The sequence below is a fragment of the Tachypleus tridentatus genome, chromosome 5 (assembly GCF_004210375.1).
Source record: "Tachypleus tridentatus isolate NWPU-2018 chromosome 5, ASM421037v1, whole genome shotgun sequence".
In the NCBI taxonomy this organism is placed as follows: domain Eukaryota; kingdom Metazoa; phylum Arthropoda; class Merostomata; order Xiphosura; family Limulidae; genus Tachypleus; species Tachypleus tridentatus.
Genome location: NC_134829.1, coordinates 40,123,307 through 40,146,925, shown reverse-complemented (window position 1 = coordinate 40,146,925; position 23,619 = coordinate 40,123,307). Strand labels below are relative to the sequence as shown.

The 23,619-nt window shown below is 36.1% G+C and overlaps 1 pseudogene across 1 annotated transcript in view; it reads left to right on the top strand.

Annotated features, from left to right (window-relative positions):
- The first annotated feature begins 3,322 nt into the window (after positions 1 to 3,322).
- The window catches only part of LOC143250338 (neural-cadherin-like), a 393,110-nt pseudogene continuing 372,813 nt past the window's right edge, over positions 3,323 to 23,619 (top strand). The window contains exons 1-7 of the transcript XR_013028146.1: positions 3,323 to 3,434; positions 5,208 to 5,454; positions 6,249 to 6,464; positions 8,078 to 8,189; positions 8,996 to 9,388; positions 12,607 to 12,845; positions 13,811 to 13,936. The product of XR_013028146.1 is annotated as a neural-cadherin-like (transcript). The remainder of the gene's footprint in view (positions 3,435 to 5,207; positions 5,455 to 6,248; positions 6,465 to 8,077; positions 8,190 to 8,995; positions 9,389 to 12,606; positions 12,846 to 13,810; positions 13,937 to 23,619) is intronic.

Below are 23,619 nucleotides of genomic sequence, written 5' to 3'. Positions count from 1 at the left end.
GTTATTCTTAAGATTGTGCGATAATACTAAATTCAATATTCTAACATTGGTATATAAAAACTTTCATGTTGGTGATCAGTAACAGATCGAAAATCAGTTGTGTACATATTTCCTTTTCTTTTTTTCGTATTGACTGAATATGACCCTGATCCCATGAGACAGTAAATCTACTCTGATGGGTAGCGAGTAATACCAAGGAATAAATTTACTGGATCATTTGCAATACATTTCCAGGTGCCAACCGTAAAAGTAAAATATATTTTGGTTTTAATTAGATCTATAGAAGAATAAAGTGAAATAGTTTGAAGTTTGCTTTAACAATTAATCACATTAAACTTTCCTAATAATGTTTTCTTTTTCCTACTTCAGAATGTGTCGTCGAATTATGATACTAGGATTTAAGAAAATTTCCGTTTATTATCCTCTTAGTATGATAAGTTTGGTTTATTTTGAATTTCGCGCAAAGCTATACGAGAACTATCTGCGTTAGCCGTCACTAATTTAGCAGTGTAAGATCATAGGGAAGGCAGCTCATCACCACCCACGGCCAACTCTTGGCCTACTCTTTTACCAACGAATAGTGGGATTGATTGTTACATTATAACCCCCCGACGGCTGAAATGGCAAGCCTGTTTGATGTAATAGGGATTCGAACTCGTGACTCTCGAATTACGAGTATAGTGCCTTAACCACATGACCATGCTGAGCTTGTATGATAAGTCAATATCTATAACAGTACCATAATTTTCCCTTGAGGAGCCAGAAGGGTGGCTGGACTGGTCATATTTTTAAACCTCTCCACCATTATACAGAATTATGTGATCTGTCAGTCAGTCAGTAAATACTAAAATTACGTCATATAAAGGATTCTTGATTTTGCAATTTATACTCTCGTGACGTTAGTAAAACATGTCCATGTCATAACTCAAGAGAAGAAATATGCATTCAGTAAACTACAACACAGCATGATACATGACTTTCAAAAGTAAGAAATAAAAATATTTGTTGCTTTTAATTTTGGTTTAATTTACTATTGAGCACAATACTTTCGGGGAAGATGTGGAAGAACGTGTATATAAAAATCTTAGTCATTTCTTAATTCAAGTAGCAAGTGTTAAAGTAAAAAAAAAAGTTTTACAGTTCTGACAGCACTTACCATATTCATCTTTTGACGCCAGATGTTCTTTTCTCTGAAAGATACTACAACATATTATGCGTTTTACCTTTGGGTCATATTAAATAGAATAATAACAAAATCTTAGAACATTTAGGCTTCCTAGAAACAGGTGTGTATATATATATATATGAAAATAATTAAATATCATAAAATCATAATTATTTGCTACGTTTTTCTATTATGCTGACGTCTCATCAAACGTTCACTGTATGAATGATAAGGAGTGGCTTTAAAATTTAAAAATATATATAACAGAGAATGAGACAGTCTAGATGGACCAACAGATCCCTTATTGTCCCCATACATTATGCTGTTATTTTTTGAAAACTGAAAGCGGCAGAAGAAAAATGTTTAAGAATGATTTTCCAGTAAAAATATTTGTTAATCGGTAGCGTGTGGAATCAAGACGTAGAAATAGATTAGTGTGCACTTAAATTTTTAAACATCTTTTCAAAGAATGAACTTTGTGCAATATTTGATAAAATGCCTGTGAGTCTTGAAGTGTTGAATAATGTACTGTGTGGTCCTCTGCAAAAAAAAAAAAAAAAAAAAAAAAGTGCAGCTTAAATTTGTAAGAAAATGAATTTAAACATTGTTATTATGTGTATGCGTAGAATGTTCGATTCATCTATATTAATACATAATTTACGATAAATTTAATTTTGTAATAACGCTAGTAATAACGCGAAGTTTAAGAAAAACAAGTATCGTGGATTTTTAAAAACTCTTTGAATATTTTTTGTACAATAATTAATTTGAGTATTTTACTTTTCGGGATATAAATTTGAAAAGCGTTAATAACCATAGGTCAATGTAACAATTATGACAGTTTATGTTATGCATGAAACGTAAAAGAGATGGAACTTGGAAGATTTCTTTTTTCTGTATTTACTATAGATTCTGCGTAATTCCAAGCAAAGACTATAAAATATAAACTTTTATTAAAATATATGAAATTATAAAGCATGTTGGAAAACAGGGGACTAATTAAACACAAAACAGTTAAAGTTCAGAAAAATTAATTACACTTGTTTAATGAATGCAAAGTATTAATAATAAACTAGACCTACTTAAAATTAAATTCAATTTCAAAAGCTCAGAAAAACGTTTGTTTGTGATGGAACAATTTTAGCACACTTCATTTAAAACTGGTGCATGGTCATTATTTATAGAATAAATACGAAGCACAATTAGCAACAATTGTTCTTATGGTATGAAGTCTAAAGTCAGGGCCATTGTATATGTATTAGGACTAGTTTACATCTTTCCGAGATATGCTGGTTTTTTGTTTGTTTTTAGTAGATTGTTGGGTATTATTGCTAGCATGGTTTTGAATACCATTTTAATTGAATTTTGATAGTAAAGCTTTGTCGTAATCAATTGGTATAACAAATTGTTAAAAACAATTTTCTCTACTGTGTATATGTCGTTATCCTAGCTGAAATGTAGTATTTTGTGCTATTTCAGTTTGGTAATTCAATCAGCTTTGTTCTTTAATCTAATAAGCATCGTTAAGTTTCGACGGTTGATTTTCACCATCACTGAAATGTTAACTCGTCAAAATTTCTGCATATCATGCGCATTATTTTAAAAATAATTTCATATGCATTGCTAACTTTATTAAAGACGTCTGTAATGATTTAAAAGTGAAATAAAACTTTTTCAGTTTTCTATAAGGGTATTTCTCAACTACAATTAGAACAACACAAACATAAAGCCTTTTAATTTTTCTTATATCAAAGTATTTTAATTACAACTGGAAGAACACGAACTGTTCTTGACATATACAAAAGTTACGTACAACAATATTTATGAAATAAAATTTCATTATATATTGCTAGTAGTTTAATGCCAGCGATGGAACAAAACAGCTACATTTATAGCATTTTACGAGATAAATATTCTTTTTCCCATAGTAATCAACTCATTAGAAGAAAATTTTGTTATGAATATTAGAATTACTTTCACTATGCTTTTCCACATATCTTTCAGGCTGGATTCATATTTTTCTAAGTTTCACTCGTGTGTTTAATTATATGAATGCATTTTTTCTTGTTTGTTACAGAGCCTGATAGACAGAGGATTATTATACATATTCGTGACGTAAATGATGAACCACCTTATTTCATCAATCGTCCATTACCAATGCAAGCTGTGGTCCAGCTCAATGCTGCACCTGGAACACCAGTCTTTAAGCTACAGGCTCGAGACCCAGACACTGACCACAACATCCACTATGTTTTAGTTCGTGACAGAAGTAAGACAGTATTTTTCTTATCAGACTTGTTCTGTATGAAGTAAAGAAAGATTCAGAGGTAAAGCTACAAAACACATGAATGTTATAGCTTCCTTCAAGCTTGTCTGTGAAACTTGAGTTAACCATCTGATTCCATAATTTCTACATCTTGGTAAATTATAGCACAACTGTGATAATTCATTTGAGAAATTTGATTTGTTAGCTATTTTAAAATTGTGAATTTCATTTCAATTTTCACCCAAAGAATACATCTAATTTTTTCAATAGAAGTACAGAAATGTAATAAATTCATAAACACATAATAAGTTTTAGTTTACCTTGCATACATGTAAAGTTTGAAAGTTTCTTCATTGGCTTTTAATGTGTTGCCAAATAGTGTTGGAACATTTTCATTTTAGAAAAGTGCTGTGAGAAATGTACAATTTGTGACAGAGTTTTATATTTTATTGTTAGTCAACTGTACTTATAATGTGCTGTTTTATTGTGTTATCTGTTCCTAAAATTCTGTATTACATTTAGGAATTGTTTGTTTGTTTGGAAATTTCGCACAAAGCTACTCGAGGGCTATCTGTGCTAGCCGTCCCTAATTTAGCAGTGTAAGACTAGAGGGAAGGCAGCTAGTCATCACCACCCACCGCCAACTCTTGGCTACTTTACCAACGAATAGTGGGATTGACCGTCACTATATACACCCCCACGGCTGGGAGGGCGAGCATGTTTAGCGCGACGCGGGCGCGAACCCGCGACCCTCGGATCACGAGTCGCACGCCTTACGCGCTAGGCCATGCCGGGCCTATTACATTTAGGAAACTCAGTTAAGCAGTGGAAAGAAGAACCCATAATTATGAAAAAACAGTAGTGTATTTTAATGTATGCTTATATTATTAGAGAGTATTTAGATACATTGAGAAGTAGCTATTTCTGTTTGTTTAGTAGAAGATTTATATTTTACATCTTGGGAAATACATGAGTATCAAAAGAAATGGGTTGAGGATTTGTGGTGTTTCTTACCTATACTGTTGACCAGGCATGGTGTGGTGGTTAAGCATTTGACATATTCTATGAATTATGGTTTCATATCCAGTCTCTGAACATGTTTGCCATTTCAGTTGTTGAGTGTATTATATTATGACAGTCAATTTCTACATTTAGGTTAGGTTTTTTTTTAAACACTTATGACAAACAGCTAATTTAAATATAACAGGAGTGATTGAATAGGGCTGTACATGCAAATTTTAGGCTTAATAAGTAGGTTTATTTTTAATTAAATGAAATCTGTTTGATATATTATGATCAGAAACCTTCTAGATTTTTTATTCTTACATTCATTTAATAGCCTTTTTATGAGATGTATATAATCATCTTTATTATTTAAATTATAAAATTGCTTGAGTAGAATAAAAAGCCTGAAAATATATTTTTGTATTACTTCTGGTATAATTTTATGAAGACACACATTCATAAGCAGTGCGACAAAGATTAACGTGATACATATTATTATAAATGTGTTATACAGAAATTAAAGCATATTGTGAGGTAATAATAAAAATCTAATGTAATATTATACAACATATTTAAGTGAAGCCCCCAGTGGCACAGTGGTATGTCTGCAGATTTACACTGCTAAAATCTGGGTTTTGATACCTGTGGTGGGCAGAGCACAGATATTCCATTATGAAGCTTTGTACTTAATTCTAAATGAACAAACAAAAACAAAATTTGAGTATGATATCTTCTTGACATGTATTCATTCTCTATCTTGACATTTCTCAGCTGGTGGCAGGTTTGAAGTAGATGAGAGATCTGGTGAAGTAAGAACTCGAGGAAAAGAACCATTCATGCTGGACAAAGAATATGTGTTGTATGTAAAGGCAGAAGATCGAAATGGAAAGGTCAGCCAGTACCAATACCAATCCACCTCAGAGATGAGACTGTCTGTGATGGGAGGGAAACGTGCACCTCAGTTTTACATGGAGAAATATGAAACTAGCATTCCAGAAAGCCAAAAAAAAGATTCAGAGTAAAAAAATTCAATTTAACTATTATTAATTAAGTTCATTTCTGTTTTGGGGAGTGTAACTTATTTATAAAGCTTTTCAATCAAGTAGTGAGTGAAGAGGTTTTACTGAATGGTTATTATCACATATCAATACTGTTTGTTGGAGGTTTACGTGTATTTCATTGCAGGGTATTCAGTTAATGGTTAAACTTTTAGCTGTTAATAATGAAAGTTAAAAGTAAGCAGTGGAACATCTTGTTGATTAAAAATATCTTTGTATTTTAGAATGGCTGGTATAGGTATTAACATCTTTTTTGGTGAGGGGAGAGCAACATTTTGACCTTCCTAGGTTAAGATCTGAAGATGACCTAGGAAGGTCAAAACGTTGTTCTCTCTTTATCAAAATAAGTGTTAATACCAATACCAGCCATTTTGAGATACATTTTTATTTCAAGTGGGTTTCTCGTTATCAAGAATTAAAAATATCTTTATTTGAGAAGTTTCTTCGGATATATTGAACACAAAAATTATGAACCTGTGTTCCTTTGGAATTATTATATGTTTAACACTGAAGCTGTTATCTATATCACATAATGAACTTTGTAAAAATCAAAAGGATTTTTCTAGGAAAGTGTGAAAAGAAAAGAGAAAATGATTTGAGTATCTTAGGTTTACATGGCTGGTACTTAACAACCCGATCCAGCTGGGAATCAAATCCAAACTTAAGTTTACTCCACTGAACTATTACTGTGAAATGTATAACATGTAATTAAATATTGGAAGATGAATTCTGAATGTTGTTGATGTTATTGCAGTGTTATTGAGGTAAAGGCCAAGTCGTTTGCTGACCGGCAGATTAGATACACTTTACGAGCCAAAGGATCAGGAGAAGGCACTTTAATATTGACCCTAGTGTTGGTATTGTTAAATTGGCAAAAGACCTTGATTATGAAGATCTTCGACAACCTAAGAAGTACTCTTTAGTTGTAACAGCAACAGAAGATTCTGGGGGATTTTCAACGTCTGTTGATGTGAGTAAAAAGAAGATCGCTTTGTCATTCATTTAACAATGCTGAGATGATCTAAGCGCCATATGCTCTAGAGTTGAGATAATTTTCTTACAATAGTGTGTACTTTAAGTAGGAAGTTTCTTCAAACAATAATAAACAAACTTCTAGATCTGAGGTCTGGAAACTGGTCTTTTTAAATCTAAGTATCACAACAGTATAATTAGTCTTAAGCAGAGAGGGTGGAGGTACTTTAGTAACCCCACTTTTTACGTACTTGGGTCATGTAGCAATTATAAGTTATAACATTATATTATCAGCATTTAGCCAAGTACCCACATTTTGCAACATACCCACTGTTAATAATGCACATTTGCACTGAAAATTTATATTCGACTGAAGTTCTCTCTGAACTTATCAACAGGGATTTTGTATCCTTTATTCTCTAGTACTTAAGCACCAGACATAAGAATAATCCATCTTCTGGCTAATCATGTTTAGATTTTTTTTGAAAGTACATCAGGTTAAATTTGTTTAGTTATCCAAAACCACACACACTATTATTATACAACCAGTTTTTATTTTCAAAGTACAGCAAGAATAAGCCTAGTATTGTGAGAAAAGGCTTGAATAGATGTTTCCTTGGGTTTACTGGTTTTAACCAAAACACAAGTAATCATTAGGTACAGGAGTGCTAATAAATTTAAGTTGTTAGATTGCTCGCCCAGTTAATGCCATTACTTTAAATCTTAGGTTCAGCATAGTCTTGGTAAAAATTGTTGGGTGAATTTAAAAGTGAAGAACATAATGTTCCTAGATCTTTCAACAATCTAAGACATATGGTACTTTTAAAAAACGTCTTTACATGAATAAACTTCAAGAACTAGTGTTTCTCAGCAAGAATACAGTAGTGAGTAAAATCTACATAATAAAGTGATGCATCTTTTTTTTTTTTCATAGATCATCTATACTTAAGCCTTCCATGACTTTGTAAGGGTATCAGTCAAGATATAAATCATATTCAGAGTAATCTTTTTAAAGTCTTATTGTTCACCTTCTAACTAATCTAACATATTGTTTGGAATTTGTATAAATTAGTATTGTTACATAGAATAAGAAAGGGGTTGAAGTAGGACAATGGAATACAGATGGTACATTATGGTAGTGAAGCAGATACCATCAGTGTTTGAAAATGCTCTAGGGTATTCTATCTTGAGTTTTACAAAAAGACCATCCTACTTATGGATCAAATCACCATAAATCTTTGTTGTCTACATTTTGACTCAGGGATTTATTGATTTTTTTCGACTGTGTTTGCAGCAGAATTAAAGTTTTTTTAGCAAATAATCCAATCCTTTCATGTATGCTTTGATAACATAAGAAATCAAGGAAACATTACGATTTTATGGTAAACATGTTTTACAACAAATTGGAAAGTTGTTGTGTGAAGATCTGTGTCATTAAAGTAAAGAATGTTAATTCAAGTAAATGCAGCAATAAGCCAACATGCTGTAGATTTGGAAATTAAATATTATAATGTATAAATATATGGAATCAGGTTTTGACTTCAGCCTAAAATAAATATTTGTTAAAATGTTTTAAATATTTGTTTCATAAATTTATTTTTTTACTTTTAGTTAACAATTACAGTGAATGATATGAATGATAATTCTCCACGTTTTGAGCTTCCTGATTACCAAGCTCATAACGTAGATGAAGATATTCCACCTGGAACTTCAATTCTACAAGGTATATTTCACATTTTTGCCCCTACATAAAGTATTTTCAGATTCTGAAACAAAAGATTTAGAGTAAACTATGTGTGAGATTTCCGAGTCTCATGTCTTGTTACTTTGTTTTTTACTATTTAATGCTTTTGTTTTTCTTCATCTAACAAAGGAAATATATTTCATAGTAAGTTTTAACCATGTCAATTAGAGAAAAAAAAACTAATAAATTTATTATACTGTATTTAACACTATTAGAAGTGTTACTGAATGTTGATATTAGATCTATTTAGTCTATTAATGAAAAGTAAATATTAATCTTTTTTGTTTTTTTTATAAGTAATGGTTCCATTCAATAGAGAGGCAAGTTTTGAATTATTTTGGAAAGTGAAAAAATTTATTGAGACATGAATGTAACATCTTAACAACCATAGCTTCAGCGTCAGTAACCTTTGTTTATTTCTGCAACTTACTGTGTTTTACGCAAAGCTCTTCATGATTTAAAATAATATTTGTATTTCTTTTCAGAAATTAAGTAATCTTTTACAGTACATTATTAAAATGTATCAGTTGTAATCATAACCACTGCAACTTGCAATTCTCTATTGTGGAAAATAATAATTTAAAACTGAGAATTTTGCAAGTTTTGAACCAAAACTAGAGGGATTTTTTCCTAAAGTTGATTATAAATATTGTACAGAATTAGAGGTGTATTAAATGAGTTCATTTATAGTTTTCTACCAGTTCTTCTTGACTGAAAGTACTTCTATCATGTTTTTCACAGCGTGTAAAAATAAACTACATTTATTTTGTTTTACTTTCTTGTAGTATCTGCATCAGATTTGGATTCCTATGACAATGCTCAAATAACATATACAATCCAAAGCAAAGACTTCACAATTGATAATCGAGGAACCATTTATTCAAATAAACGACTGGATGCTGATGTTAACAACACATACGAGTTTACAGTAGAAGCTACTGATCATGGGGACCCTCAGCTCACTGGAACTGCCACTGTCCGTATCTATACAGAAAACAAGAATGATGAGTTACCCAAGTTCAGTCAAGATGTTTACACTCCTAATGTAGATGAAAATGCAGGACCTAACACATTAGTAACGACTGTAGTGGCTAGTGATAAGGATGGAGACAACATCCATTTTGGATTTGTGGGTGGAGGAACCGTCTCCGGCATGTTTCAGATTGAAGAACGAACCGGTAATTTGGTTCACTGTGTTTTTTTCCTTCTGAATCCTGTTACATACAGGACAAAATTATATTTTTGTCTTTTTTTTTTCATGTTTAATTACATATTTTGTTTATATTAGTGAAAAGTGCAAAGACAAAATATTTATATTACTGTGCAGGAGAATACAATTTGTTAGATAATAAAGTTTTTGATTCAAATAAAATCGTATTATTGTTTATTATGTCAGTTTTGCTTTTATAAAGACTCAACTGATTTCTACTTAATACCAGGGTATTACTGAAACATAAATGTGTGTATAAGTAGCAGAAATGTTTCATTCTGTGTATTCATTTAGATGCTATTTTGCTATTAAAAATATCGTCATATTAGCTCCACACCTGTCCCTTCACATATTTAGTGTGCGATTCTAACTATTTCTTGACTGTTCATATTACACTTCCTCTTTCCTTAGTTAAAGATCTTTTTTAGTACTTTGATAAAACTTGCACATCTGCAGGCATTCTGCTTTCTCATCCTCAATAAGATTATATCTGTTTATGGATGCATGAGTTGAACACCAGGAAGTTTTGGGTCCTTGATCTGTTGATAAGCAGTTCTTATGTATCCTTGAGCTTCTAGCCATCTATTGGGGGTTTGGATCACTTCCTACCTCTAACCAGACATTGTCTGGTAATGATTCATTCTGACAATTCGACATTGGTGGCATATATCAGTCATCAATTTATTATCTGGTCCTTTTGTTATTGGATTTTGGATCTTCTCTATTGGGTCCACATATACCACCTTTTTTTAATCATGTGTCATGTTTTAAGTGCTTTCAGTCCCATGGCAGATTGTCTTTTCCACCCCAACAAGATTTATCCAATGGAATGATCTCTCTATCCTCTTGTTTTTATGGGTGCTTTCCTAACATCAATGCATTTGCCATTGCTCCAAATCACAAATTACCCCTCTTTTGGTCCCTGGTGCCTCAGACTTTAGCTATTGGTGCTTTCAGCCAAGATTGGTTTCTCAAATTTCTATATGTTTATCTTCCTGTCTGAATGCTTCATGGTTCTGCTGGTATAGATGACATGCTGTTCTGTAATATACATTATACAATTACTGTGGAGCGAGACATTGAATTGAAACTCACCCCTTTGATTATGAGCCTTTATTCTAACTCCATAAGGATGTCAGTACCTTGCGTCTAGGTTTTAGATTAAAAATGAACCTATCAATATAAATTCTCATGTGTGTTCAAGGTTCTCCATTTTCCTTCCTCGTTTTTGCTCCCCCTGTATCTCTTATGTACCTTTATTCATGAATGTTATTAATTATTGGATGTATCTGGTCAGTTTTGCTGAAGGGGGGTTACATTTTGTTTACATAGACATCAATTTGATACTGAACGTTGGGTTCTCATATTGAGATATTCCTAAAAAACATCATTGTTATGCCCTGTTGTTGGAGTGGTTCCAGATTCTCCCTGGTCTGTGTGCCTTGAGGTGAAGACATTGTTATTCTCATCCTACTTCCTCATGGATATGTAGCTGACTTGCCAAGTACAGCCATCATGCCCTAGCCACTCCACACTGTAAGACTCATCTTATGTTTATCCATTTTTCTGCTTCATTGGATTGACTTGCATATATCTATCCATGGATTTAGATACTTATCCTCCCTCAATTTTCTCCCACTTGGATATGCTCCTATTTTTTTCTGCCCTTTTTCTACATTCCTTATGGACAGGTGAAAAATATACCTGGTCAGAAGTGGTGTGGTTTTGGCCTCATTCTCTTGTCTGTAGAGGTATCCTTGAGATGTTTTCAGGGTATACATCTGTTTTTCCTTGCACTGATCCCTTCTCCTAATTAGTGTGGGATTATAGCTAACCTTGTGAGTGGAGTGCTATATTGGAAGTTAAAACTCTCCTGTACTGAAAATATATTTCTTTATGGTATTTACCTCTTCTCACACTTCCCACTCTTCCTTCTCGCACTTTTTTGGCTCTTCCATCTTGTGTCAAACTTTGAAGTGATAGTTCAGTAGAGACACATTGAGGAAGTCACATGTGTCATGTGAATAAATAATGCTCCATTGGTGGAGAGATGACACATGATGATTTACATGAAAGCCATCTTGGAATCACTTAATTTCAGTAAGAGGGAAGCAGAAGGCTTGTGGCATTTGTAAAGAAAAGTTTACACACAGGAAGCAATAATGAATGAGAGTAGCTAATCTTATGAGAAGTGGGAAGTACCTATTGAAAATACATTTTTCATATAGGAAAGAAGATTTAGAGGGATCTGATGGAGGTATTTAAGAAAATTGATAGTGGTGATGCATCCTCTGTACGTGTAGTTGATGGTGAAAATGGTAGCTCTAGGGGACACAAATATATGTTTTGAAAAGGTGGGAGTCATATTCAGCTAAGATAGCATTATTTTTCTAACAAAGTGATTGGTCCATCAAATGGGTTACCTTCGGGTGTGATAGATGTAATTAATTTGAGGGAATTTAAGAAAACTTAAAACATATTGAATGATAACGGCTGGCTTTGAGTGAATCTTATTTTATATTTTAAAGTTTAGTGGATGTGATGATCTGGATGCCCAAATATCTGTTGTTGTTCTTATATTTATATGCAAATAGTAGTTCTCTTGTTCATCATGTGTTACATTAATTACAGGATTTATAGTGGTATCAGTTTCTTAGTTCAAATTAATTTAATAACTGAATGTAAATTGTAATACTTTTTATTAACAGAGAAAATTACAGATGGTCAAAGAAGAAAATATGTCACACATAAGTAAAAACAAGATGAATAAACTTATTTAAAACAACAATTTTCTTGTGTTATCTTATTTGATTTTGTTTCTGTTTTCTAATGAGTTTAAATTCAGTAACGTGTGGATATTTTTCTGAATTTTTATATTGCCTTAGTAATTATGACTTTCTTTTGTGTGTGTGTGTGTGTATTTGTGTATTTATTAGTTTTTTTTTATCAAATAATATAATTAAAAGAAGGCTGACAAATTTTAATTGCACTATTAGCTTTTGCTTCAACATGTGAAGTTTGAATAGATTCAGCTAAACAGTGGGCTTTGGAAAAAAAAATATTGATACCATAACAAAACATTTTACTGGTAACATGACTGATATATGACCTCTCATATTGTCTTTTAACTTAGTTTCTTGTTCTGTGAGATTTGTTTTGTTTATTTATATATTTATTTCTTTGTAGGAGTAATCCGTTTGATTAATGGGCTCATCCAGCTAGACAAAGACAAGTATGAGTTGAATGTTACTGCTCAAGATGATGGATCATGTTGTAAAGATGGTAGTTTGACACCCCACACAAGCACAGCTTTGGTTGTTGTATTTATTACTGATGTTAATGACAATAAACCTGAGTTTGAGGAATGTGGCACCTACTCACCCACAGTGGAGGAAGGAGCCCCAAGTGGAACCACAGTCATTCGAGTGGGTATCTTCTATATTAATCATAAACAAAAACTGTTATTTCACTTCACTTTCTAGTTCTAACAAAGTGCTCCAGTAATTATTGGGTGAATGATTCCATTTCTATAATTTGTTTTAACATTGGAGCGAATTACTTTTATTGTGAGGTGCTTTTTTTGTCAGAAACGATGTAATAAGTTTCGTAACATTCTTGTAGCTTTATAATCATTATTTTATATAAACTCAGCTGCAGTACATTACATAGCTCAATACAAATTTGTGTGAAACGATAGGATTTAGTATAATCTTTTATGAAAAACACTTGAATTTGTAGTTATGCATTTATCAAAATTAAAACATGTATCCCAGTTACACATTTTTCATTTGCACTGACCTACATTTCCATTGAGTGTTGGTTAAGGTACAAATTAGAGTTGCTTTTTTATTTTTGTGGTAAAAACGTTATAATTCCTTATTTTTGTCACATGTATAGTGAATTGAATCAGTATTATATTCAAGCTAATAATTTCTTAGAACAAGGCTTTTGTAGCATAATAATGTTATAAGGCATTTCTTTGGTGTAGCATTTGTAGTTATATGAAACTTAAAACAAACATTTAGTTCTATATGGTTTCAGTCAGATGCAGGAAAATTGCACTTTATATTTAAAAATACATTACAAGTAAAAAATAGAAGACCTCAAACTTAATTTTGAGGGCTTTCTTTGGACAATTTATTGTATTTTTATATAATTTTTGTTCGTAATTTATGAAAAAAATATGGTAGAGTGTCAAAGTTCAAAGTATGGAATAAAAAATTTACAATTTAGTTTTGTTAAGTTATTACTTATAATACTCAAGATTTTACAAACGAGGTTGAACTTGACCCTCAAATGAGCCTTCTTTAGTTGTTGTTTTGCCTAATCCTTTACTGATAACAGGCTTTATTTGAGCTATTTTATAATCTGGTAATGATCCTCATCCTAGGTTAAGGCTAGCGATCAAGACAAAGGACACAATGGACTCGTTCATTATAGTATTGTACAGCAACCTAATCAGAAAGGAACCAAGTTTCTGGTGGATGAAATTTCTGGAGATGTAAAGACTAACAAGGTTAGTAAAAATGTTGCAGATTTATTATACTGTTCTACTAATGTTTAAAGATGTACTACATATGGGGCTGCATCTCACATGTACTGACCTAAAAGGATCAGAGTTTGAGGAAAGGGCTAAATTCTAAAATATATAGACATGCAACTTTAGGAATATTCTGAAGTTCAAACTTAAATCAGGAAATATAAAGGAAGAGCTAGAACATTGTAAGAAATATGTAGTCAAAATCTTTATTAAATGACATTTATCAGTTTCTGATCAAAGTTGTTGTTGTCCTACTGTCTGCAAAGTACTCTTTTTCATTACACTCATCTCAGCAGTTCATTTTGTGTACACAGATTTTATCATGTTGTAGCTGCAGTGATATTTATTTGTGTTACTCTTTAACCTGTTAACTACCAAGTATTTCAGCTGCTACAATACAACTCTAATGCTTCTTCATTTTGTAACTTTTTTCGTGACGCCATTTTGGATCGAAAGTGAAACAATTTGTAAGTAGGTCAAATGCATGTATGATGTTGACATCTAGCGTTGAAGTTAGGTACTATAGAGAACGAATTAACTCGTCCATGGCACTGTGTTACCGATCGGCTTGGACAAGTTATCTAGTCTACGGCACTGAACAGGTTAAGTTCAGACAGATTAAACTAGAATTCCTAATTGGTGAACATTCTTATGTGTTATTAAAAATTAAACATTCCTATATGTTGATGAAAATATTTTTTAAACAGTATATTGTAAGAACAATAAACATAGGCTGTCTGCACTAGCCGTCCCTAATTTAGCAGTGCAAGACTAGAGGGAAGGTAGCTAGTCATCACCACCCACCGCCAACTCTTGGGTTACTTTTCTAACAATAATTAGTGAGATTGACTGTAACATTATAATGCCCTCACGGCTGAAAGGGCGAGCATGTTTGGTGTGACAGGAAGTCAAATGTGTGCCCCTCAGATTATGAGCTAAGAGCCTTAACCATTTGGCCATGCCAGGCCCTACATGATGTAACCAGTGCTTATAAGTAATTGATTAATCTCATAATATATAGCTTTATATTTATTCCAATAAAAATATTTGAAAAAATTATTGTATTACTGAAGAAAACATGTCTTCTATTATGTTTTAGTAGTCTTGATGTTTTAGTAGTCTTGATGTTTTAGTGGTCTTGATGTTTTAGTGGTCTTGATGTTTTAGTAGTCTTGATGTTTTAGTAGTCTTGATGTTTTAGTAGTCCTGATGTTTTAGTGGTCCTTGATGTTTTAGTGGTCTTGATGTTTTAGTAGTCCTGATGTTTTAGTGGTCCTGATGTTTTAGTAGTCTTGATGTTTTAGTAGTCCTTGATGTTTTAGTAGTCTTGATGTTTTAGTGGTCTTGATGTTTTAGTGGTCTTGATGTTTTAGTGGTCCTGATGTTTTAGTGGTCCTTGATGTTTTAGTAGTCCTGATGTTTTAGTAGTCCTGATGCTGTAGCAGTCCTGATGTTTTAGCAGTCCTGATGTTGCAGCAGTCCTGATGTTGTAGCAGTCCTGATGCCTTAGCAGTCCTGATGCCTTAGCAGTCCTGATGCCTTAGTGGTCCTGATGTCCTTAGTGGTCCTGATGTCTTTAGTGGTCCTGATGTTTTAGCAGTCCTGATGCCTTTAGCAGTCCTGATGCCTTAGTGGTCCTGATGCCTTAGCAGTCCTGATGTTTTAGTGGTCCTGATGTTTTAGCAGTCCTGATGTTTTAGTAGTCCTGATGTCTTTAGCAGTCCTGATGTTTTAGTGGTCCTGATGTTTTAGCAGTCCTGATGTTTTAGTGGTCCTGATGTCTTAGTGGTCCTGATGTTTTAGCAGTCCTGATGCTTGCAGCAGTCCTGATGTTTTAGTGGTCCTGATGTTTTAGTAGTCCTGATGTCTTTAGCAGTCCTGATGCTTGTAGCAGTCCTGATGCCTTTAGCAGTCCTGATGTCTTTAGTGGTCCTGATGTTTTAGTGGTCCTGATGTTTTAGTGGTCCTGATGTCTTTAGTGGTCCTGATGTCTTAGCAGTCCTGATGTTTTAGCAGTCCTGATGCCTTTAGCAGTCCTGATGTTTTTCAGTGGTCCTGATGTCTTTAGTGGTCCTGATGCTTTAGCAGTCCTGATGCCTTTAGTGGTCCTGATGTTTTAGTGGTCCTGATGTTTTGTAGTGGTCCTGATGTCTTTAGCAGTCCTGATGCCTTTAGCAGTCCTGATGCTGTAGCAGTCCTTGATGTCTTTAGTAGTCCTGATGCCTTAGCAGTCCTGATGCCTTAGTGGTCCTGATGTCTTTAGTGGTCCTGATGTCTTTAGTGGTCCTGATGTTTTAGTGGTCCTGATGCTTTAGCAGTCCTGATGTCTTTAGCAGTCCTGATGCCTTAGCAGTCCTGATGCTTTAGCAGTCCTGATGTTTTAGTGGTCCTGATGCCTTTTAGTGGTCCTGATGCTTTTAGCAGTCCTGATGCCAGTAGCAGTCCTGATGCCTTAGCAGTCCTGATGCCTTAGCAGTCCTGATGTTTTAGCAGTCCTGATGCCTTAGTGGTCCTGATGTCTTTAGTGGTCCTGATGCCTTTAGTGGTCCTGATGTCTTTAGCAGTCCTGATGCTGCAGCAGTCCTGATGTTTGCAGCAGTCCTGATGTCTTTAGCAGTCCTGATGTCTTAGCAGTCCTGATGCCTTTAGTGGTCCTGATGTCCTTAGCAGTCCTGATGCCTTAGCAGTCCTGATGTTGTTAGCAGTCCTGATGTTTTAGCAGTCCTGATGCCTTTTAGCAGTCCTGATGCCTTTAGCGGTCCTGATGCCTTTAGCAGTCCTGATGCCTTTAGCAGTCCTGATGTTTTAGCAGTCCTGATGCCTTTAGTGGTCCTGATGCCTTAGTAGTCCTGATGTCTTTAGTGGTCCTGATGCTTTTAGTGGTCCTGATGCTCCAGTGGTCCTGATGCTCCAGTGGTCCTGATGTTTTAGCAGTCCTGATGTCCTTAGCAGTCCTGATGCCTTTAGTGGTCCTGATGCTTTAGCAGTCCTGATGTCTTTAGCAGTCCTGATGCCTTAGTGGTCCTGATGTTTTAGTGGTCCTTGATGCCTTTAGTGGTCCTGATGCCTTAGCAGTCCTGATGCTTTAGCAGTCCTGATGTTTTAGCAGTCCTGATGCTGCAGCAGTCCTGATGTCTTTAGCAGTCCTGATGTTGCAGCAGTCCTGATGTTGCAGCAGTCCTGATGCTTTAGCAGTCCTGATGTCTTTAGCAGTCCTGATGCTTTTAGCAGTCCTGATGCCTTTAGTGGTCCTGATGTCTTTAGTGGTCCTGATGTTTTAGTGGTCCTGATGCCTTTAGCAGTCCTGATGTCTTTAGTGGTCCTGATGTCTTTAGCAGTCCTGATGCCTTTAGTGGTCCTGATGTCTTTAGCAGTCCTGATGTCTTTAGCAGTCCTGATGTTTTAGCAGTCCTGATGCCTTTAGTGGTCCTGATGCCTTAGCAGTCCTGATGTTTTAGCAGTCCTGATGCCTTTTTAGTGGTCCTGATGCCTTAGTGGTCCTGATGTTTTAGTAGTCCTGATGCTGCAGTAGTCCTGATGCCTTTAGTGGTCCTGATGTTTTAGCAGTCCTGATGTCTTTAGCAGTCCTGATGTTTGTAGCAGTCCTGATGCCTTAGCAGTCCTGATGTTTTAGTGGTCCTGATGCTTTTAGTGGTCCTTGATGTTTTAGTGGTCCTGATGTCTTAGTAGTCCTGATGCCTTAGCAGTCCTGATGTCTTAGCAGTCCTGATGTCCTTAGCAGTCCTGATGTCTTAGCAGTCCTGATGTCTTAGTGGTCCTGATGTTTTTAGTGGTCCTGATGTCTTTAGCAGTCCTGATGTCTTTAGTGGTCCTGATGTTTTAGTGGTCCTGATGTTTTAGTGGTCCTGATGTTTTAGCAGTCCTGATGCCTTAGCAGTCCTGATGCCGTAGCAGTCCTGATGTCTTAGCAGTCCTGATGTTTTAGCAGTCCTGATGTTTTAGTGGTCCTGATGCTTTTTAGTGGTCCTGATGTTTTTAGCAGTCCTGATGCTCTTTAGCAGTCCTGATGTCTTTGAGTGGTCCTGATGTCTTTAGCAGTCCTGATGCCTTAGCAGTCCTGGATGCCTTAGCAGTCCTGATGTTTTAGTGGTCCTGATGTTTTTAGTGGTCCTGATGCCTTAGCAGTCCTGATGTTGTAGCAGTCCTGATGCCTTAGTGGTCCTGATGCCTTTAGCAGTCCTGATGTCTTTAGCAGTCCTGATGTCTTAGCAGTCCTGATGTCTTTAGTGGTCCTGATGTCTTAGTGGTCCTGATGTTTTTAGTGGTCCTGATGTTTGCAGTAGTCCTGATGCAGTAGCAGTCCTGATGCTCTAGCAGTCCTGATGTTTTAGCAGTCCTGATGTCTTAGTGGTCCTGATGCCTTAGCAGTCCTGATGCCTTTAGCAGTCCTGATGTTGTAGCAGTCCTGATGCCTTTAGCAGTCCTGATGCCTTTAGCAGTCCTGATGCTTTTAGCAGTCCTGATGTTTTAGTGGTCCTGATGTTTTAGCAGTCCTGATGCCTTTAGCAGTCCTGATGCCTTTAGCAGTCCTGATGCCCTTAGTGGTCCTTGATGCCTTAGCAGTCCTGATGTTTTAGTGGTCCTGATGTTTTAGCGGTCCTGATGTTTCCAGTGGTCCTGATGTCTTTAGCAGTCCTGATGCCTTAGCAGTCCTGATGCCTTTAGTGGTCCTGATGTTTTAGTGGTCCTGATGTTTTAGTGGTCCTGATGTCTTTAGCAGTCCTGATGCCTTAGCAGTCCTGATGTTTTAGTGGTCCTGATGCCTTAGTGGTCCTGATGCCTTAGTGGTCCTGATGCCTTTAGTAGTCCTGATGTTTTAGCAGTCCTTGATGTCTTTAAAGTGGTCCTGATGCCTTTAGCAGTCCTGATGCCTTTAGTGGTCCTGATGCCTTTAGTGGTCCTGATGCCTTAGTGGTCCTGATGCTTTAGCAGTCCTGATGCTTTAGCAGTCCTGATGTCTTTAGTGGTCCTGATGTCTTTAGCAGTCCTGATGCCTTAGCAGTCCTGATGTCTTTAGTGGTCCTGATGTCTTAGTGGTCCTGATGTCTTTAGCAGTCCTGATGTCTTAGCAGTCCTGATGCCTTGAGCGGTCCTGATGTCTTTGAGTGGTCCTGATGCCTTAGCAGTCCTGATGCCTTAGCAGTCCTGATGCTTTAGCAGTCCTGATGTCTTAGTGGTCCTGATGCTTTAGCAGTCCTGATGCCTTAGCAGTCCTGATGCCTTTAGCAGTCCTGATGTCTTTAGTGGTCCTGATGCCTTAGCAGTCCTGATGCCTTTAGCAGTCCTGATGCTCTTAGCGGTCCTGATGTTTTAGTGGTCCTGATGCCTTTAGCAGTCCTGATGCCTCTTAGCAGTCCTGATGTTTTAGCAGTCCTGATGTTTTAGCAGTCCTGATGTTTTTAGTGGTCCTGATGCCTTAGCAGTCCTGATGTTTTAGTAGTCCTGATGCCTTAGCAGTCCTGATGCCTTTCCAGTGGTCCTGATGCTCTTAGCAGTCCTGATGTTTTAGTGGTCCTGATGTTTTAGTGGTCCTGATGCCTTTAGCAGTCCTGATGTTTTAGCAGTCCTGATGTCTTTAGCAGTCCTGATGTTTTAGTGGTCCTGATGTCTTTAGCAGTCCTGATGTCCTTTAGCAGTCCTGATGTTTTAGTGGTCCTGATGTTTTAGCAGTCCTGATGCCTTTAGCAGTCCTGATGCCTTAGCAGTCCTGATGTTTTGAAGTGGTCCTGATGTTTTAGTGGTCCTGATGTTTTAGCGGTCCTGATGTCTTAGTGGTCCTGATGTTTTTAGCAGTCCTGATGTCAGTAGCAGTCCTGATGTTGTAGTAGTCCTGATGCCTTAGCAGTCCTGATGCCCAGCAGTCCTGATGCCTTAGTGGTCCTGATGTCTTTAGCAGTCCTGATGCCTTTAGCAGTCCTGATGTTGTAGCAGTCCTGATGCCTTAGCAGTCCTGATGCCTTTAGCAGTCCTGATGCCTTTAGTAGTCCTGATGCCCTTAGTGGTCCTGATGTCTTTAGCAGTCCTGATGCTTTAGCAGTCCTGATGCCTTAGCAGTCCTGATGTCTTTAGTGGTCCTGATGTTTTAGTAGTCCTGATGCCTTAGTGGTCCTGATGTTTTTGAGTGGTCCTGATGTCTCCAGTGGTCCTGATGCCTTTAGCAGTCCTGATGCCTTAGCAGTCCTGATGCCTTAGTGGTCCTGATGTTTTAGTGGTCCTGATGCCTTAGTGGTCCTGATGCCTTAGCAGTCCTGATGTCTTTAGCAGTCCTGATGCCTTAGTGGTCCTGATGCCTTTAGTGGTCCTGATGTTTTAGCGGTCCTGATGTTTTAGCAGTCCTGATGCCTTAGCAGTCCTGATGCCTTTTAGTGGTCCTGATGTTTTAGCAGTCCTGATGTCTTTAGTGGTCCTGATGTCTTAGTGGTCCTGATGCCTTAGTGGTCCTGATGTCTTTAGCAGTCCTGATGCCTTAGCAGTCCTGATGCCTTAGCAGTCCTGATGTCTTTAGTGGTCCTGATGTCTTAGCAGTCCTGATGCCTTAGCAGTCCTGATGCCTTTAGTGGTCCTGATGCTCTTTAGTGGTCCTGATGTCTTTAGCAGTCCTGATGTCTTTAGCAGTCCTGATGCCCTGAGTGGTCCTGATGTCTTTAGTGGTCCTGATGTTTTAGCAGTCCTGATGCCTTTAGCAGTCCTGATGCCTTTAGCAGTCCTGATTGCCTTAGTGGTCCTGATGCCTTAGCAGTCCTGATGCCTTTAGCAGTCCTGATGCCTTAGCAGTCCTGATGTTTTAGTGGTCCTGATGCCTTTAGCAGTCCTGATGTTTTAGCAGTCCTGATGTTTTAGTGGTCCTGATGTTTAGTGGTCCTGATGTCTTAGCAGTCCTGATGCCTTTAGCAGTCCTGATGTCTTAGCAGTCCTGATGCCTTAGTGGTCCTGATGTCTTAGCAGTCCTGACTGCTCTTAGCAGTCCTGATGTCTTTAGCAGTCCTGATGCCTTTAGCAGTCCTGATGCCTTTAGTGGTCCTGACTGCCTTAGCAGTCCTGATGTTTTAGTGGTCCTGATGTTTTAGTGGTCCTGATGTCTTTTAGTGGTCCTGATGCCTTAGTAGTCCTGATGCCTTAGCAGTCCTGATGTCTTTAGGTGGTCCTGATGTCTTAGCAGTCCTGATTGCCTTTAGCAGTCCTGATGCCTTAGTGGTCCTGATGTTTTAGCAGTCCTGATGCCTTAGCAGTCCTGATGTTTTAGTGGTCCTGATGCTCCTAGCAGTCCTGATGCTCTTAGCAGTCCTGATGTCTTTTAGTGGTCCTGATGTTCTTAGTGGTCCTGATGTCTTTAGCAGTCCTGATGCTTTAGCAGTCCTGATGCCTTTAGTGGTCCTGATGCCTTTTTAGCAGTCCTGATGCTTTTAGTAGTCCTGATGCCTTAGTGGTCCTGATGCTTTAGCAGTCCTGATGCCTTAGTGGTCCTGATGCCTTAGCAGTCCTGATGCTTTAGTGGTCCTGATGCTTTTGAGCAGTCCTGATGCCTTAGCAGTCCTGATGCCTTTAGTGGTCCTGATGCCTTCAGCAGTCCTGATGCCTTAGCAGTCCTGATGCCTTTAGCAGTCCTGATGCTCTTAGCAGTCCTGATGTTTTAGTGGTCCTGATGTTTTTAGTGGTCCTGATGCCTTTAGCAGTCCTGATGCCTTAGCAGTCCTGGATGTCTTAGCAGTCCTGATGTTTTAGCAGTCCTGATGTTTTAGTAGTCCTTGATGTTTTAGTGGTCCTTGATGTTTTAGCAGTCCTGATGATGTTTTAGTAGTCCTGATGTTTTAGTAGTCTTGATGTTTTAGTAGTCTTGATGTTTTAGTAGTCTTGATGTTGTAGTGGTCTTGATGTTTTAGTAGTCTTGATGTTTTAGTAGTCTTGATGTTTTAGTAGTCTTGATGTTTTAGTAGTCTTGATGTTTTAGTAGTCTTGATGTTGTAAGTTGTTCTTTATAGTGGCAAGACTTATTATTCTTTTTTATAACATTATATTTCTGTTGGATAATTTCAGTAAGTTTTTTTTTATATGGGATTTCTGCATCTAACCTCACAGTAATGTTATTACAGTGAAGCTTAAGACATTTTTGTGGCTCACCTTGTACCTCTAAACTACAGTTTAATATATAATTAATTGCTAGCTGATTAAAAATATCTTGAAATTTTAATTATATGATTTTAAAAATATTACTTTTACAGTTTCACAGATCCCAACTTCAACCTGTGACTAGAAAATTCATGAATATGTTTTTGAGATACAACTTTCATAAATGTATTTATAGACTAAAAAGTTTATTTAATAAATATAATTTGAGCTAATGTAAAGTATGATTAATTTCATTATTTATGTGATCTAATATCAGTGTTACATTAGAAAAATAGTTTCATTAAAAGAGCAAAAGGTATGTGAAATAATCTTGAATAAGGGTTCCCGAAACATCTAATGACATGAGAAGTATAGAAACACATGTACTTGTTCACTCCTACAAATTATGTCATCAACTTAATTTACACTTTTGAAGAACTTGATTCAGCATATTCAGAATGGAAAGAAACCATGCAAAAATATTGGTGAGTTATTACTTTCATTAGATTTGGCAGTTAGAGTTTCTTTCTTTTACTGGTCTTTACTTAAAGGTCTTTTCTTTCGTTTTGTAAAACCTTGTATAGGTGATAGAATCTGGAGATAAAATGCTGATTGTGTGAATTTGGGATATTTTAACATAAAATTTAGAAATACATTTCTTAGCTAATTTTATTTTATTTTTACATCTTACTAGATAAAATTTATTTTAGACTTCTCTCAAAACAAAATCAAATTACTTTTAAATTAGCAGCACCTCAATTATGTATACTAATATCTTTCTTAACTTCAGAAATGTTGAGTCAGCAGGATTTACAGTTATGCTAAAGGGTAAAATAGCTGATAGTAACAGTTTCATTTTCATATTTCGTTCCACTGATGTAACGGTTCTATTTTCATATTTTGTTCCACTGATGTAACGGTTCCATTTCCATATTTTGTTCCACTGATGTAACGGTTCCATTTCCATATTTTGTTCTACTGATGTAACAGTTGCATTTCCATATTTTGTTCCACTGATGTGACAGTTCCATTTCCATATTTTGTTCCACTGATGTGACAGTTCCATTTCCATATTTTGTTCCACTGATGTGACAGTTCCATTTCCATATTTTGTTCCACTGATGTAACAGTTCCATTTCCATATTTCGTTCCACTGATGTAACAGTTCCATTTCCATATTTCGTTCCACTGATGTAACAGTTCCATTTCCATATTTTGTTCCACTGATGTGACAGTTCCATTTCCATATTTTGTTCCACTGATGTGACAGTTCCATTTCCATATTTTGTTCCACTGATATAACAGTTCCATTTCCATATTTTGTTCCACTGATGTGACAGTTCCATTTCCATATTTTGTTCCACTGATGTAACAGTTCCATTTCCATATTTCGTTCCACTGATGTAACAGTTCCATTTCCATATTTTGTTCCACTGAAGCAACAGTTCCATTTCCATATTTTGTTCCACTGATGTGACAGTTCCATTTCCATATTTTGTTCCACTGATATAACAGTTCCATTTCCATATTTT